Here is a 19,195-nt window from a genome sequence, read left to right as displayed (position 1 = left end):
GGGGGGGGGTTCTGAAAAGAGGGCGATAAGGGGATGGGGGAACTGCGGCACAATCATCTTGATTTCTTGTGCTGAACGATTACATGCCATTCTAATTGCTAGCAGAGGGATCTTTAATAAATATTTCATTCGGCGCAGCATCATTACTGCCTAATGTCGTTATTAATCTCCGCCGGTAATTTCCACTCAGGAGCGTCTTTGTGAGGGGGAGAGCAGTGTTTTTCTCTCCCACATGGAAAGAAAGACAGAGTGGGGAAGATGGAGAGAGAAGGAGAAGTTAAGGACTGATACAGAACATGAGACGTTACATTAAAGTTATAAGTGGAGAGGGAAGGAGAAATGAATGAGCCATGTAGAAGAAGACAGAAATAGCGATTAAAGGGACAGAAAGAGGCAAAGTGAGGGGGAGAATAAACAGAAAGGAAACGAAAGAATCAGTTCCAGTAAACAAATACACAGTTACACAGGAAGTTACTACTCCATAAAACAACACTGGATGGACGACGTGAGAGCTAACATATAATAATGTTACAGAAACATGTCATTTCCTATGAAGCCTTTCCATCAGTGAGCTCATAGCTACTTATTTGATTTGAACATGGGAGGAAGGGTTGTATGAATGCCTCTGTAGAAAAAGATTTACTTAAATAACCAGAGTCTCTGGTTCCGTGATGTCAGACACGTACAACAATCAACAATACTTATTTTTCATACTTTTATCAGACGCCCAGTAACACAGGTTTTTCTGCATTGCACCCTTTGGTCTTGCTCATAAAGCAGATTGGCCCCAGATCTGCTCTAATAATGTTTTATGGTACATACATACATATAACAGTAAATTGCAGAAATTGCCAATGACTGGTACTTTAACATATTACAAATAATGTCTTTGTAATATATTTTTAATAGCATTTCTTATCACCAAAAACTGACAACACAAATGAAGCTTTTAATGGGAGCACTATTCTATAACTTTTTTATATATAAAAGTGTCTGTTTTACTAAAGTCTATTGCCAAGTGATGTAACAAAACAACACAAGTGGTTGATCTTATATCCAGTTTCTGATCTAACAAATATCCTTCAACGCATCAGGAAAAAAAAAAAAGAAAATGTGAATGTTTTACAAATCCAGCAGTATTAAGCAGTGGTTTGTTTAGAATAAACAGAAGAAGATGCTGGGTAGTTAGAATGAGTTATAACAGCCGACAACGAAAAGAGCGCCGCCTACAGAAACTCACTTCATGAACGGAAAATCACAGACAAATACATCGCAGAACTTCTGACCTGTAGACGGTGCAGTGCACAAAAAAATAAGGTAACAATTATAGTATGCTATTCAAGTGAGCTGAAGCTCATTTGCGAAGATTTGACACTTTCAGGTTCAGTTTATTGTTTTTAGTTTATCTTTTATGCTTATGGTACTTTGTGTATTTTAGTATATTCTTGTGTATATGATGGTTTTATTATAAATATGCTAATTTGAATGTTATCCTGTTTTTTGTAATGGCAATAAAGTTAACTCAGCTTTTTCACTTACAACTAAAAGACACAAAAAAAACAAATAATGCTAAATTTTAATGTAGTCCTTAAAGGTACTCCTGACTCATACACTACTGTATTTGTAGAGCAACAGACAACTGTGCATGGGTCCATACCATGTTGTGAAAGTCATCTCTTTCTTCATGCAGTTTAAGACATTAAGAAGGCGTGAAAATGGCAGCGAGCTAAGCCTTGGGCGAATAGCAAATAGCATTAGCCACCAAGCAGACATTGCATTTTGCTCATTCCAATATCCATCTGTGCCTGCGGCTATGCTAGCTAACTGCTATCAGACTGGCTTATTCACAGACATTCTCCACAGCTCGAGTGCTTTTTAGACCAAAATTCAATCTTTAGTAATAAGTGAATTTGAGATGGAGCATAAGCGCAAACTAAAGGCAAATCCAAATCCATGTTGGTTTTATCTAACAATGTATTTCATGGCCGTATTCCAAACTTTTATGAGAATAGGTTATGAATTATTACCAGAAAAATGATTATACGCTTTGCATGATGTTTCAATAACATATCCATCATATATGGCCATAGACATTGACAGTAGGGTTGAAATAGGATGGAGGGATGGTTTGAAAGAAGAGAAGATGGAGTGATTTATTGACTTACAATAAAAAAAGAGAAAAAAAGGCTTCAGCTAAACCATCTATCCACCCAGTACTCCCTCGTTCTCTCCTTCGCTCTGCTTCCATCTTCTTTTCTCTCCTTCACACACACACACACAGAGACACACACACACACACACACACACACACACACACACACAGACCAGAGCCACACAAGCGATGGCATTGCCCCCAAAGAAAATAGAGTTGTGTGTACCATCCAATTATCTGTCAGGGGTGAATAATGGCCCCAATAATATATTCACATTGCCGTTGCCGATCAATTTTTAATCAAGCTGAGAAATATGGAGGAAGTGAAGCTAAAATGACCCACCAGGAACTCTCCCATAATACCTCAGCAGAGGAGTCCCTAATTTTGCACCAATCAAATTACCTACTCCCTAGCTCCTTCTCGACTCCTCCAGCACCCCCTCCCTCCCCCCCTCCCCCACCTAAACCACCGCCATCCTACGAGCAATAATGGTGCCTCCCAGTGTGGAGCAGACTAATAGCTACGACTGGCCTGTTCTTTATAGGTGCAGGGGTCAGGGGGCGTTGACCTTATTAAAGAAATTTTCACTGATGATAAAGTGATTAGCTGTTACTAGCTGGATAACATGCATTCAGTGGCACTAAATGAGATCACAGAACTATATTATTCCTGCTTTTACAGGGGAAAAAAAGGCACGTTTGTTACAAATGTACAAGTCAGTTGGTGCATGAACAAAGGGAGCAGAGTCTGCTTTTTTATTTTGTCTATTTATGTCTAGAACCTTTTTTGAAGTCAGTCTTTTGTCCCTTTATTTGTTGTAAAAATGTCTTTAGTAGGAAAGTAATACAACTGACTGTTTGCCCGCCTTAGTTACTGTAGCTATGCCTGTCAAGCTTTGTGTTTGTGCATGAGACAGTGGCTAATTCTCAGTAATTTTTGAAACCAGTGGGTCCTTGACTTCATCCTGAGGAAGACAAAACCAGGCTTCTCATTTTTAGCAGATGTACATGGAGTTTGCTGGCTGAAAGGAAAACTATGACTGGCAGATTTGATCAGCTATAGCATGCTAATTAAGCTAATATCAGCGCCATGAATTGGTTGAAAACACTGTCTGCGACCGATTTTTTAATGTTTCCAGTTGACTCATTTTAAAACAAGAATCTTGTAAAAGGGGTCTTAAATATGGACTCAATGGCTACATACATGATATCATGCTGAAAGACTGATGTTAAACACAATGTACAATATAAAATAAGAGAAAAGGCTTTTCAGATTAACACGTTTGGTAAACATAACGTTATCTTGGTGTACATTGCTGGGGTTGCCAGACTGTAAACTTAAAAGAGCATTATAAAGCTGCTACCGTATCCTACACTCTGATAGCATCCAGGACCCGGCTTCCACGCAGTGGAGAAATACAACTCAGTGGATGCAGAGGTTGTGAGGCCTTTTTTTGTAACGTGACCTGTAACCCCACAAATAAATGTATTGAGTTAATCAAGTGCTCCTTGGCCTTTGAAGTAACACTCAGTTACTACCGTGGGTACTATGCTGGTTAGCTAGACATGCTAATTACAGCATCTTACATTAGACAATCCCTCCAGGATTCACTGCGTTTTTTTGTGATTACTGCAGCAAAAAATGTTAGATTTTGCAGTGTCTTTTCTCAAAAATTGTGATACAATTTGAAATGTTTTATGTGCCTTTAGTAAATAAACTTTCACCTAAACATTTGCACAAAACTAACATCAGTTAATAATGCCATTAAAATAAATTTCCAAAGTGTTCCAAAGTTTCATTTCCAAAGTGCCCATTTTGAGTTTGAGGTAGATTATGTCCATCTTTACCTTCTGAACAACACATCAACTTGTTTTTTTCTGACTAACTGAATGCAAAACTCATTTGGGAACATTTGGGAACTGTTTTGCACGATCTAAGGCAGTGATTTTACCACAATACAAGAATCGCAACGATTGGTCCAAATCACAAGTGGTCTGTTGATTTGGCCATTTCATGTGGAAAAGTTGCAGTAATTTAGCTGAACTGCAGGCTCTCGCAAATATTGCAGATATTTCTTGAATTTGCGTCAACTATTGCCATCTCAAAATCACTGATCACTGCTTAGAGCTCATGAACACACTGTTTAATTCACTCCTTACACTTTTAACCACATGAACATAGTATATGGAGAAAAAAAACCAAGCTTGAGAGACCTGTTGTGCATAGTTACAGTTGCTAAGCTATGATGCTGTTTGAGGGAGCAGTTTAGTGAATGGTTAATTTTACTCAAATGTCAGTGGGGAGTAGAGTATGCCAAAATAAATATTGAATAGTTACTATTTATTATTCATTAATTCCTAGGTAGACATAAAACAAAGTGATTTATTAAATTAATGTTTAAAAATGCAGTAACTACATTTTAAGAATGCTCATCAAATGTCATGTTATAATTCTGTTTCATTTTCTTTTTTAATGGATGAATGAATGACTCAATTAGCAGCCACCTTGCAAACATGCTGAAGATAATATATAAGCCTGTATATTTGTTGTTGTTCCTTTACATTTAGCAACTGACATCAGGTACCATATTTTCCAGACAGGGGATGGGGTATAACATTTTAAAATCCAACCCTTCAGTTCTGCTGGTACCTTTTCTAACATGCAGCATGTGTGTCATTGATGTGTAATTGTAAATACTTTGGCTAAAATGAAAATACCTTAGCTATGTCAAATGGAAATTCAAGCATGCTTAATGTAAACCAGCTGATTGCACACAATAGTTAACACTGTTGCTCCATGTGGATGTATAAACCACACACACACACATATTTAATGGTGTGCAAACAGACTTTCCATACATTAATTCATGCCATCTAACCTGCGTTCGCTCTCTAGCTTGAAGTTACTCATTTCTAAACACAAATTACGTACAATACGCATGTACGTAAACTTACACAAACACACACAATCGACCTCTTGTCTGCGCACTTTGTGAGTAAATCCTCCTCTATAGAGCCAACCCCAGTGTGCTTCAGATGGGTCACGTACCTCTATGCAGCGGTGGGGCAATCTGCAATGAAAGCTTTTCCATTTGTAATAAACTGCAGCCTCTCAGAAGAGCAATCCAAGGGAGAATCCACCGTACTCTCTTCTCACTATAACAACAGCGTCTGTAAAACAAATGAGCGGGGAGGTAATTGCAGACAAACAAAAATTACATTTCCAATAACGGTTCTTGTCTCTTTGGGCTCCCAGAAGCCCCCAGCCCTCCTCAACAGCCTTAATATACCCCTCTCATCAGCCTTCCTGTTGAGAAGCCGCCTGAGAGAGGTTATCAGAGCACAAACATAGCTAATCTAATGTGAGCAGGGTAAGGGCTTAGTGGTTGAAGTGTTTTAGGCAATTAAAAGGTGGAAAGTGATGGTGGAATAGATGGATGAGGGCATTAGACTAAACACTAACAGTGCACATGACCCGTACTTTATACTTGAAGACATTCATTGCACTGTAGTAAGGTTTCATAATAAAAAGCACTTGTGGAAAGATGAGTAATACAAAAGGCTGGAGCGATTAATAAACAGCCTGAAAAACAAACGTCCATCGTAGAGCCCAAGACATGGTTTCCAGATTATAAAGAAACACACTTTCTAGAACAGACAATTAACTGTGTATGTGTGATATTGTTTATTAAAGTATTTTTAAGGTGTTATGAATGATTTCATATAAGCCATCACTCAACAGTTCCTACAGTTTTAGAGCAGTGACAGTGGAGATGAATAATAATGAGCTGTTCGTGTGTGGTAGATGTTAAACTTTCAACCTTTAATTTTCCAAGCTGAATGTACAATGTGTTGCATATCAACATCTATAAATAATTACTACACCAATTTGAGAGTATAATTATCATAAACAAACAAGTCTTCTCAGACAAGATCAGCTACCTCTATGGTGCCTTTTATGTTGTGTGCTGCACTTTTGGAGCTTTTAGAGTTTTCTGGCGACAGCAAACGGTGGTAGAAATGTAAAGCTGGTGGGAAAATGACTTCAAACAAACTAAGGCTAAGAAAAATATGTAAACAATAAAAACGTAGTCAGCATAAATCAGCATAACAAAGAGTGTTGAAAAGTTGGGCTGTATATTGTAGGTTAGGTGACCTGTATTTCCAATTAGCAGTATTTGTGAATCCAGCAGTGTATATGATGTTCATGTTCCTGCTGGATAGTTTGAACTTGCAGCTGCTCAACTTAGTTTGTCTGCATATGGCATATTGCATGTTGTCATGATTTTCCAGGCTGCCCCAGTCAAATCTGTCTTATATAATTTCAAACTTAATCTCTCTATATCTTTTTATATAAAGCAAGGAATCTCTGTCTCTCTGTCTGTCTGTCTGTATGCATGTTTGTTTGTCCTTTCCATATCTCAAGAACCTTTCATTCAATCTACTTCACAATTGGTGGGTGCATTGCTGGGGGCACAAAGGAGTGTTGAATTTGGTGCAATTTGGACATGCGACACGTTTAATATGAATAAACACGTGATCAGAAAGCCACTCTGCTCTGCAGCGGCGGGGCCTCTGGGCTATGCGACTGCACGCCATGATCAGAGCTGTACAACCCTGCTGCCATAAAAGAGACGAGGAGATGACATCCTTCTTTGTTTGATAATGTTAAAAGTTCGGCTTTGTTGTGGGTTTCCTGAGTCATTTTAAAAAAGACAAGAGAAAAAGAGAGCAATCGGTGCAATTTGGACACGCGACACATTCAATATTAATAAACTTTGAACAAACAAGCAAACAGCGAGCCACTCAGCCTGTCTATGTCTAAGTGCAGCTGGGGTTGTTTGATATAAACACCATCACATCACAGCGGGGCGGGGCTTCTGACTTGAGTTCACACTTCACGGGTGTACTTCTGAGGACTCAAGGAAGTGCAGTGTTGAGTGTGAAGTTGTTTGGACACGCGACACGTTTCTTGCTGACAAAGGCACATACCCCGCTCAGTTAAACTGCCCGAGAGAGAAGAACGAGCGCACACAGGGGGAAAAAAACAGAGGTGGAGACAGTAAAACTGGCCAATAGGAGTGCAGACACGTTTGACTGGCAGCAGAATCAACCAATGGAAGGCTGTAAACTGCTTCTGTGGTTCAACGTTTGTTTAGTCTCACTGGTGAAGATTCAGTATGGATTGAAACCATTTCATTTATTAAATCTTTATCATTTTAATTGATACCTTTGTCAATTGGTACATATATATGCGGTTAATAAGCAATCGGCTCATTCTGAACAGGCACGTTTTGAACAGGCACTGCACTAGTATCTTTAATTTTAGATGGCTGGTTGATCAAACAAGCAGCAAATCATTACATTTGAGAGGCCGGAACCAGCAAGTTTCAGGCATTTTTGCCTTATAAATGATGTCAAACAATCAATTATCAACATAGTTGGCAATATAAGGCAGGTGCAGTGTCTCTCCAGAAACTGAAAATGTTATTGGTGTTATTAGTCTCTGGCGGCGTTTTCAAACTGCAGTAACCACTGCCTTCGGGGCCAAGGAACGTGTCGACCAATGCAAAGGTGTGGCTCACTGACATGTTTTTAATGGTTTTTGGACAACAACAGATGTCTACAGCACAGAGGAGGACAAGATTTATCAGGCTTTGCATAAACACACACAGAGAGAAGAAAGAATAGAATAGAAAATCAACAGCCATATCCTTTCATTTTCTGTCAGTTGACTAATTACTCAATTAACTAACTGTCTAAGCACTAGTTTATGATGCCTATGAAGACTGCAGATACCGTCAATCATCTCTATCAGGTGTCATGTTTCACAATAGCAGATATTATCAAATGTATATATATATAAATCTATAAAAACTTCCACACATAGCACTTTTAATGAATTGAACACAAATGTTCACACATACACACAAACTCACACCTTTACTTTGTACTTGTACAACCAGAGACAAACGCACAAAGCAACTGTTCGTTCATCACACACACACACACACACACACACACACAAACACACACACACACACACATACTCTCTCTCTCACATAGTAAGAATTCCACTGAGTGCAGCAGCAGTCATCTCCTCCCTGCAGCACTGAGATCAAATCAGACTGTTTATCTGATGGTGAACCTGACATTAGGCCAAACTATAGGTCCCTGCTCGGCTTCCTCTTATCAAACCCTGCAAACAGTGAACTCCATGGCCCGGGCCCCTCACAAGGGGGAAATTGATTACAGCCTCGGGCCAAACGGCAGTAAGTCCACAGCTCTGTTCATTCCATTATGAGTCCCGGAGCCGAGCGGGCCGAGGTGGCTATTAGCCACAGGTTCTGGATCAGATCCTCAGATATCATTTGATCTCGTAACAGTGATGGGTTGAATGAGAGGTGGCGTAATCTGAGCAAAGATGCAGGGTTAAGGGTTCATATGACCTCAGCGGTGACTAAACAGCCGCAGTCAGAGCTTTTAACAAGAGGTCACGGGAGTTCATATTGGTTTGACATATTTTACTTAAAATTAATATATTGACTGTAGTTAATGTGGAACAGTTCACTGGTTACTCTGCTGCTTGAGAAACAGACCACAGCTCATATGTGAGATAAAAAGCTCTTTTGAAAAGGTCACGTAAGTGTGTGTATGTGTGTGTATATACTCTACGTATATACTGTATACTATATGTCTGTGCTTACATCTGCCTGTGTTTACTACTGTTATATTATTCTGTTTAAATTTATGTGTGAGAAAGAGATGGATGAGGGAAACAAACAGAGTGAGAAAGTGTGTGTGTGCGTGCGAGTGTGAGCTAATAGTTTTAGGGCATTCCTGTCAGTGTTTCTGTATGATTGTGGGTCCTGTGTGACTTCCTGCAAACTTTAATGCTTAGACGAGTTTGATGTAAACACTCAGAGGAGATAAAGATGGGAAAGTCCCTGAGATATTTAACTGACTAATTCCTCCACTGTTTTTTGTTTTTTTTTTTCCTCCTTTTTCCTCGCTCATCTCTTTCTTTACATCAATCAGTCTACTGTGGTGGAAGAATCTGGGAATCCGGGATATGCAAAAGAAACATGCCCTTTTTCCTTCATCATCAAAGAGTAAAAGGAAAATGCATGTGCGCTACAGACAAGCACACACACACACACACACACACACACACACACACACACACACACACCTCCGTCTCACGAACACACCTTCATGTTAAAACTTTGCTTGGGGCACTTTATTTTCCCAATTAGACTCGTCAAGAGCCTGACAAGTCTCAACTTTGTTCGCTCCCCCCTGACAGGAAATTAAAAATTGTATTTGAAACCGTCGTCTTCCAACAAAACCAGGAAGTGAAAAAAGCATCAGCATGACTGTTGTTTGGCACAGAAACATTCACTTTGTCTCCTGCTCGTAAAGTTTTGCATTTCTAATTCACAGCTCCTTCCGAATATAAATTTTCTTTTTTTTTCATTTTCTTTTTCGGTTTGGTTAAACTTGTTCATATGTTAGGTGACAGATTAATGAGGTTCACTACACTCAACAAAACCATAAGCATGCCAGTACCGTAACTTACAATATTTAAATGAGAATTTATATTTATTTTGAATCAATTGTAGGACATTTATGCTGGCAGTGACAATGATTAGCAATGACTTCTACACCTCGGTCTATATTTGTTTTAAGAATAGATATATAGTGGTCATGCAGATTGGTCAGAAACTTCAATTTCTTTTACAGTTTTATTAGAGCTCATGCAATCTATGTTAGTTTGATTTGTTTCATCTGTGCAACTTACAAAAAAAGCCGTCATACTAATGTTTTGGAGTATATTAAAAATTTCCTAATCTAAAACATGGATAACATACAAATCAGCATAATTTATTCCTATTATAAAAATACTTTAAACAATTAGAAACTGATAAAAGTAAATGTTATTGCACTTAAAATGTAAAGCAGCAGTACATTGGCAGCTCTGAGTGGCAGCGAGGTGTAAGTTTGATTAGCCTCTGAAAGAAATGACCATACCTCTAGCAATTTCACTTCAGCCTCAGTGCTCTTACTAGTTGCAGGTCCAGTTTGTGATTAAGGCTGATGGATTCATTTATACATATTTTTTTCCAGCTGAAGAATGACGCTTCTCTTTCTCCTCTCCAGTCCATCACACAGCCTCTATCTCACCCACCACCAACACACTGGGGTGAGAATGATCGATCCTCTATACTGTTTATATAGAGAATAAACATACACTGTATAGTTACAATACAAATTTAAATCTTATTATGTTCTGTAACCAGATGTGTAATTTACTCCTTGAACTGTTCTTGCTCCATCTTGAGAACTCACCGTACTTTAAATAAAAAAAACTGTGACCCACATCATTCGTACATGGAGTCATATCATGCACACTAATTGTAAAGTGGGACGTATCAGCCACATGTTCGCATTTCCATGCATGCACACCCCCACAGGCCGCCTGCCCCTCCCTCCTTCCTTTTCTCTGATGTGTTTTTCATGTTAACACTTTGCAGTGCCTTAGGTACATCGTGCGGCTTCCCGCCATACACAGCCCTACCAAGGCCATTTAGAATGTTTTTATGAGATAACATCGTTTTTATTTTTCAATTAAATTTTAATACTTGTGTTTTCCCCATTTTTTTTTTCTTTTAAGGGTTGCTATTTTTCCCCTCATACAATTTCCTTATGTCCTTTTGTCTTTGTCTTGAAAAAAATGCTGGTTGCTTCCTTTGTTTTGGTCCCAAACTGAAACCTTTGTTTAACTGCCAGAGGAAGACAAGAACGAAAGAATTAATCAATACGATATCTACAGACGACTGACTGCATCATAATGTTTTATTGTGATGAATAAAAATGTTATTATAAACATTTTACAGTGATTACACTATCAAAATCCAATGTAAGCTGGTTTGGAGCATTATTATTGGCTTCACTGTCCTTACTGGGCAAAATGGACATTTTATTGTCAAACACAATGTGAGTTTTGCATTAAAATTAAGTTCCTGTGGTAGCTGTCTCACACCAGTAATCACACACAGAAGGTTACTCCTGTAGGTACATTTACTGAAGTATAATTTTGAGGTACTGTTACTTTACTTGAGTAGCTCTGATCAATAATAGTGTTCTTTCCACATTTTATAATGTACTTTAACTGCTTTAGTTACTCTAAGATACTTTGTATACAAGCATTTACTAAAATCAACACAGTAATTATGATGCATTGCTGTGATTTAAACTGTCCGACAGTATGTAGATGTAGTTACAGATAGCATCGTATGGATTACCTCCATGATTTGTTCTAGCACCATGTAACCTCTCCAGATCCCCAAAGTTCCTTCCAGCTCACTGATCATAATCATCATAAAACATCACAGTTGAGCTTTGACACAGCAGAAAAGAAAACCTTAACACGCCAATAACTTAACACTCTGGAGAAAGTTCTCTCTTCACAACCATACTGATACTTAACCCTTTATATGATACTTAAGAGCCTTTATGTTTAGTTTAATTTGTAAGTTTGTTTCCATGTTGGTATTGTTACATTTTGTTTAAGTAAAGCTATACTATAACACTGAATCATGGATTTTGTTTTTCACTTTTTCTTACTGCCATTAAGTGTAGCTCCCCAGTCCAAACATATTCATCATGTAACTATTCCTACTGAAACTCTGGTATCATATGTAAGTGAATTGTTAATATACAATCATATAATCCACCTCTTCTGAAGTATTGAAGAAGTGATATTCCTATAAATCACATTTTCTCCTCTCATTTATTCAGCAGAAAATATTAGTGGATTTGTGGTCATGATGTAAGCGTTGAGAAAACCGTTCTGGACTGTGTGTGTTAAAGAATGACCCTTTTGTCTTTTCAGGTGTGTGTAATATGTGTGTGTATGCAGCTCCAGGGGTTAACAGGGGAGTGGGTGGGACCATGGTCCTCCTGGGCAAGACCTATATACCCCTACCCCCCCCCCCATCACTGCAGGCTAAGGCCCTTGACCACATGTGTGTGTGTTTGTGTGTGTATGTGTGCAACATCCACAGTTAGCAGCAGACTTTTGTTAGATTTTGTTATTACACTAAAAACAGCAGGAAACTCATGAGATTGCATGAGACATTAGTTTCCCTATCTGCAGCAGAAACAGCGGTTTCTTTGGGGTGAATACAATTAGTTGTTGGTACTCCTAGATCAGGGATAGGGAGCGTCACACATCAGCGCACAGCGAGGTAATTTTTAGAACGTACAGTTTGGAAACACCACCGCCTTAGCAACAGAGATGTAGACAAAATAAAAAAAAATCACTTATCACGAATCACATACCTCACCAAGAAACAAACAAAAATCAATCAATCAAAGATGACTATACCAATCCAACAAGCCTCTGAAAACAAAAGAGGACAGGCAGGTGGATCAAACCCCTCCCATCTCTTTCCCTCTCATCACCTCGCACCAATCTGAATCTTGATTTGAATTGTTCGGCTGATGCGGAGAACCGAAAGCTTTGAAGCATCAGTCGCAAAAGGGCTCCTTTACGCCACCAAGCCAAAGTGATGCCATATCACATTTGACACCCCAAAGCCTGAGAAATTGATCCCCTCGGTATGGCCATTGATCGGGTTGGGGTTTGAACACGCGCTCGGGCCGAGCGTGGATGGAAGGGTCAGGAGCAAGATCTGTGCCTGGCTCAGTTCTTTTGTTATGGGAATCGATGGTCTCCCACCATGGGGGAGATTAGCCCAGTCGGGTCATGTGAGAAGCTCAGCGTGAGCTTACGTGATGTTATGTGTTTGTATATCTGTCTGTCTCCAATATATTATTCTAATCTGTGTTTATGAGCATGTCTCGCCATCTTTTATTTTGTCTTTTATGCTGTGTTCTTGCTTTGCAGTCCTGTGAAAGCTAAATTTGGAATTTTAGGGCGAGAACAATATTGTGAAAAGAGATTCTTGTAGGGTTGAGGTAAAAGTGTGCGTGCTTTTGTTTGTGTCAGTAACATTTTCTGGAAAAAGGTATGCGCTTTCATTTTTCCTTAAGCAAAATAAAATCATTATTGTGCCATTCAGGTCAACCACAAGTTCATACACTGGCACTTTAACTGTAACTGCACTGGCACTGTTTGCAGTTAAACAAAAGTTTAAAAAAACAGAGCATGATAGAGCATTTTGTCTAATAATGTGCATGCATCTCTAAAACACAAAAGCCTGGTCATCCCAAAACAAAGATGTGTTTGTTCTGTTTCTGAGGTATATTTTCCTCACCGACATCACTTAAAAGTTGCATGACATAAGTTGCATTGTTAACTTCTGCTATGTAGTTGAAGATGTAATTCCAAACATTATATTTGGACTTATATGGGTGGGGGTGTTACGTGCCAGTCAGGGGCACAGTGCTTTTGTGTGTTTATTTTCTTCCCTCTGTTTTTCTTTCTCTCTCTCTCTCTCTCTGTCTCTCCTGCCGCCCTTGTACTCTCTCCAGGTGCCATCAGCTCATTGGTTTTCATCTGTGTGCGTCAGTCATACAACTCATTGGTTCCTTCAGATTTCGAATCAGCCAATCATCATCCAGAGCCCTCTACGAAAGAGCAGAACTCAAGAGTGAGGGCCTCTCAGTTCCCTGCACTTGACCTGTAAGAGTCAATCTGTATGAGTTGTTGGTACAGTGTCAGATGAAATTAAAAAAGCTGTGTGGTGGGGGGTTTAGGACGGTAGGTAAGTTGGGGTGCGCCTTTACATTTTCGTTCACCTAGTAAATTTTGTTAGACACACTAGGTTTAATGGTTGGTGCCCCCACTGTGATGGTTTTTGGTGTCATTTTTGTAGATAAAGTTTGGTATTTTGTTTGTTTGTTTTTGTTTTCAGATATAGTTATTTTTAAGGCCTAGTTTTGTTTTATTGATTTTTCTGTTACTTTGGCACAACCACTTTGTCCTGTCCTCGTCCACATTTTGTGAACCTCCTGTGTATTTGTAAATATTGTAAATGAATAAATAAATTTGAAGATAAATTCTAAGTTCATATACTCCTACTTTGACTGTTTAAATTTTTGATTGTCGCATTACTGTCTTCACTTTCCTTAGTTCCACCAAGGGGACGTAACAAAATCATAAAGATATAGCTGATAGTCATCTTCGAAACATATTTTTTTGATAGGGATCCCTTAAAGAAGCAGTTAGGAAACATGCTTATTTGCTTTCTTACCAAGAGTTAGATGAGAAGATCAAAACCAATCTCATGTCTGCCCGTTAAATATGAATCTACAGCCAGCAGGCGGTTAGCTTAGCTTAGCTTAGCTTAGAGTAAAACCTAGAGACAAGGGGATCAAGCTGGCTTGGTTCTGTCCAAAAGTAAGAAAATCAGACTACCTGCACCACTACTGTTAACTATTACAGCTGATGAGATGAGTTTATTTTACATTAAAAGTATTTCCAAGTGCATAAAGAAAAAACTAAAATTAGAGGCAACACAGAACATTATAAGAGAAACAAAAGTGAAAGAATCCAAATGAAAAAGAATAAAAAGAAGCAGGAATGGAGGTTTTGGCAGGGCCAAAGCAGGCCACAAACAGACCAGTGCTAAAGGGCCCAGGACAAGTGTTGCCATGTCCCCCTGAAACCACCGAGGCCGCTGGGTAATGAATAAATAAACACCCCCTCCAACCATCTAGCCTCTTCCTCTTCCTGCTCTCCACATTTGGCAGCAAACACACACACACATATGCATACACACACAGAAACTGGCACATGCACATAAACAATACGCACAAATGCATACATGCATGATTGCCATCGGCCTGACAGCCCAAATACAGACTCTCAAACATGCAGGTATTATGCAGAAGAGTCTCTGTGATTATGTGTGCCTTTAGGTGTGAGAGCATGTGCCATTGTTCATCCATACATTCAGCTTTCCGCATGCCAGAGTGTATTCCCTGCTTTGCCTACTTCATACTGTTCATGTATATTTGTTTTATTTGTCTATCCATATTCATTCAAGGCTGTGCGGAGACATTTGGCTAGCTAAGCCAAAGCTGGGCAACCTCAGTACATTCCCACAGTCATGCCATGTATAACCCAACTGAGATATCACTCACACGCCAACATAGAGGCATGTGGCAACGCCATGTCAGAGCTTATGAAAACAAGAGAGGAGAAAGCTGCGAGACTCGGAGATGGTGCCGTGGCTCCCCATCTCTTGGCCTGACAGTCAGTGAAAATATTTTCAATTATTCAACTTGGCAGATTGAGAAGCCAAAGACGGAGCAAAGACCTTTTAACATGTAACTTGTTGTGACAACACTAAACGGCCCTCACCGCCGCCCGATGAAATATAGATATTTTGTTTTGTTTCCAGCAGGATTAATTTGTCATTACCAAGTTGTTGCTTAGGCCGCGAAGGCTGAGATCCACTCCCGTTTAATGGCAAGAGGAAAGTGAAAGGAGGGTTGGCGAGGGAGGGACAGAGGCAGCAAGTCCCCTGAGGAATCCGAAAGCATGGCAGCGAGGCAATAAACACACAGACACACATACACAATTATCAATATGGGTTTTGAAGGCCTACATTAATATTCTTGCATTAAAACTTAAATTATCTCTTTAGATTTGGCCTTTTTCATGCCACATAAGATATATTTATAGGGACAGTTTTTCATCCAAGTCTCACCAATAGCATTTATACCATTATACACATAAGTTTTCCAATAAACCAGACTAATTGAATGGTTTTAGGTAAGTTAGAGACTTAATACACCAAGGTGAGCCAGGTTTCATTACAGCTTTTACAAAATGCCAATCGAGAGGCCACTAAGTAAAATCATACTCTCTCGCCCATTATAACAACAACAGTAACAGGCATTTTATTACATACTATACCGTTAATGCCAGGGTCAGATATTAAGGGATTCTGGGCCAAAACATTTGCTTAAAAGTTCACAAAAATGCCTGTGACATTAAATATTAGGGGGAAAACATGTGTCTAATAAGGATTTGACTTGAACTAAAGTCTTTTGCATTTGCCTGCGTCCACTGAGCTGTCAATTTTTCACATGTAAATCAAATCATGTCACTCATGTACCATGCTAGATGACATATTACAGAGTCTAAACCCAGGTGCTGTGTTTGGATGAAGCGATCAGCACTCACCACATAATAAATAATAATAATAATAATAATAATAATAATAATAATAATAATAATAATAATAATAATAATAAAGGAGAAGAAGAAGAATTTGGTGTATAAAAACCAATGCAGTGTAGGGAAAAACAAGAATAGAAAAAGTATTTTTAAAAGTAGATAAAAGATTAAAACTCAATTAAAATCTGGGAAGGCTCCCTAATAAAAGTATGTTTTAAGAAAGGACTTAAAAGAGATCACTGAGTCAGCCAACCTGATTTCCTCGGGCATATCATTCGTCATCGTGGCCCTGACTGCAAACACTCTGTCCCCTTTAGTTTTCACCCGGGACTCTGGAACAGACAAAAGACCTCTGACCGAGGATCTCAAAGTATGTACCGGCACGTAAGGTACTAAGACGTCAGAGATATAGCAGGGAGAGGGGCCATGAAGAGTCTTAAAAGTAATCAGTAAGATCTTAAAATTAATTCTAAAACATACTGGGAGCCAGTATAAAGAGGGTAAAACAGGAGTGATGTGATCATGACTCTTGGTTCTAGTTAAAAGCCTGACAGCTGAGTTCTGTACAGTCTGGAGTCGATCAATAGATTTTTGGTTCAGGCAAGTAAAGAGGCTGTTGCTATAATCCAGGCGTGATGAGATCAAGGTGTGTAAAATAATAGATTGTATTTTTGAAATATTTCTAAGATGGTGAAAACATGATTGCACAAGCTTTGTGGTGTGCTGCTCAAAACCTAAATTAGTATTAAACCAGATGCCACAATTCCTTGAAACAGGCTTGATATGATCCACTAGGGAACCAGCAGATGGATGAATTTGTTTTGTTTTGCCGTGTGCTGGGACCCAATGACAAGGATCTCTGTTTTGTTTGAGTTCAGCTGAATAAACATTTTTGACATCAGGTTTTGACATCACAAAGACATTGGTTAAGTGAACTCAGCATTCCAGGGTCTGTGGATCTAACAGGCAGGTACATCTGTGTATCATCAGCATAACAATGGAAAGAGACACCGTGTCTATGAACAATGTGCCAAAGGGGAAGCATGTATAATGAAAATAAAATTGGCCCCAAAACCGACCCCTGAGGCATACCATACTTAACAGAGGAAAATGAAGGGACATAGTTGATCACAGAGACACAGATCCTCCTATTTGACACGTAAGATGAAAACCATTCTGAGGCTGTACCGGATCTCTCCGCCCACTGCTGCGCTAAAGTCCAGGACTACAAGGACTGAGCACATGCCATCATCAGCAGCCATTAAAAGGTCGTTGGTAACCTTGCAGCCTGCAGTACAAGAGAATGCAGACTAAAAAACCACTAAAACAGCAGAATAAGCTTACATTTCCCCACCCCCCTCAAAATGCACTTAGTATATGCACATGTACACACAACATCTACTTACCCTCCTCACACACATACACACTTATTTCTTTCCATCAGACAGAAGATTACATAGCAACCTTGACCTGTCTGCCCATCGTAAATTACCACACAGCTTCCACTGGTATCTCATTCTGGTGTGTCATCAGCTCGCATCCAAAACCGCCATTACACTACATCAGTGACTTGGTGAATTACAACGAAATACAGGGTCCATTGTATGTATTACACCATGTTTTGCAATCTGATTTGTCCTTGCAGCTGGTATGTCATTCTGTTCTCTGAGACAGTGGACATTAGTCACCAGGAATTCCTTAATGTTAAAGCTGCATCGAGACATTTTTTTATATGCACAGCTTCTATACTTGTTTTTTATTGAAAATAAATGTAATAATATGACCTTTCTTCAAAATAAATCCTATTGCATGTTCTAAATTAACTGCTGACAGAAATGTTTAAAACACGGAAGAGAAAAAATATCTGAAGCGTAATTGGGACAGATTCCTCTCATTTGCTGTTGAGATTTGATTTGTATCTTTCAATGAGTCACTGCCACCATGTCTTTACTGTGACTGATGTCATCTTAAAATGTCGTTGTATGCGTTTGGAAGCGCAGCAAGTGAAAATACTTCGACAAAGCATGCTCCTTTCATAAACCACAGTTACTTGTTCCAACTGTACTGGGATAGTCAGCAAGATGGAAAACAGTTTCCAGGTCATGAAGGGAAAGGAGGAGATAATGAGAAAATAAGAGTGTAACAGGAGCCCCACTTTATGATGTAGGCTGATAAGAGTGGTGCATCTTAACAATAAATTGTTATCCCAAGCAGCTTTAACTGAACTTGGCAATTAAAGTGATTCAGATGATGATCATTAGACCCTGAGTACCAGTTACAATCCCTCATTCTCAAACATAAAGGGCTTGTAGTTACTGTACGGTGACAAAGCATCTAAGTACTCGTGTCATGTATACAGAACTGAAACACTGAGCGGGAGCTTGATGCAAAAGACAAAACGATTAATGTGAAAAATATACCTGCAGGCTACATCGATACTCTCTGATGGGTTTATTCATCAATGGTTTGACCTCCACTGCCTGGCCTTTATTAGTTCTGCAAAAGAGTCACAAATCCCCGTCGACATTCAATGATCAACACTTTCATCAATATGGGAATATCTGTTATTGTAAGTACGTGTCAAGTAAACAAAGTAGAGGGTCAAATTTCTAATGGAGAGACATGAGTCATGAGGTAAATGTTTGATTCACTTTAACCTTGAGTGATTATGGACGGCTAGTGTGTGTGTGTGTGTGTGTGGGTGTGTGTGGAGTAGATGCATGTGTCTCTCTGTCCTACACTTTATGCATTGACATTGACACTGATGACACCATCTTTTACTGCTTTGCACACACTCCTGCTAAGGCTTTTGCATATCTTCAGTATGCATTTGATAGAGTACAAGAACAGCTTTGTCAACTGCAACTCAAAACATGTTTTTTACTACT

The 19,195-nt window shown here is 39.1% G+C and overlaps 1 long non-coding RNA gene across 1 annotated transcript in view; it reads right to left on the bottom strand.

Annotated features, from left to right (window-relative positions):
* Window positions 1-5,205: 5,205 nt before the first annotated feature.
* LOC137197377 (uncharacterized) overlaps window positions 5,206-19,195 on the bottom strand; it is a 30,738-nt gene continuing 16,748 nt past the window's right edge. The window contains exons 3-4 of the long non-coding RNA XR_010931410.1: window positions 18,728-18,803; window positions 5,206-5,323 (exon numbers count right to left, since the gene is read on the bottom strand). This is a non-coding gene — a long non-coding RNA (uncharacterized lncRNA). The remainder of the gene's footprint in view (window positions 5,324-18,727; window positions 18,804-19,195) is intronic.

The sequence above is a fragment of the Thunnus thynnus genome, chromosome 14, assembly GCF_963924715.1.
Source record: "Thunnus thynnus chromosome 14, fThuThy2.1, whole genome shotgun sequence".
NCBI classification, from domain to species: domain Eukaryota; kingdom Metazoa; phylum Chordata; class Actinopteri; order Scombriformes; family Scombridae; genus Thunnus; species Thunnus thynnus.
This window is presented reverse-complemented; position numbering and strand designations above follow the sequence as displayed.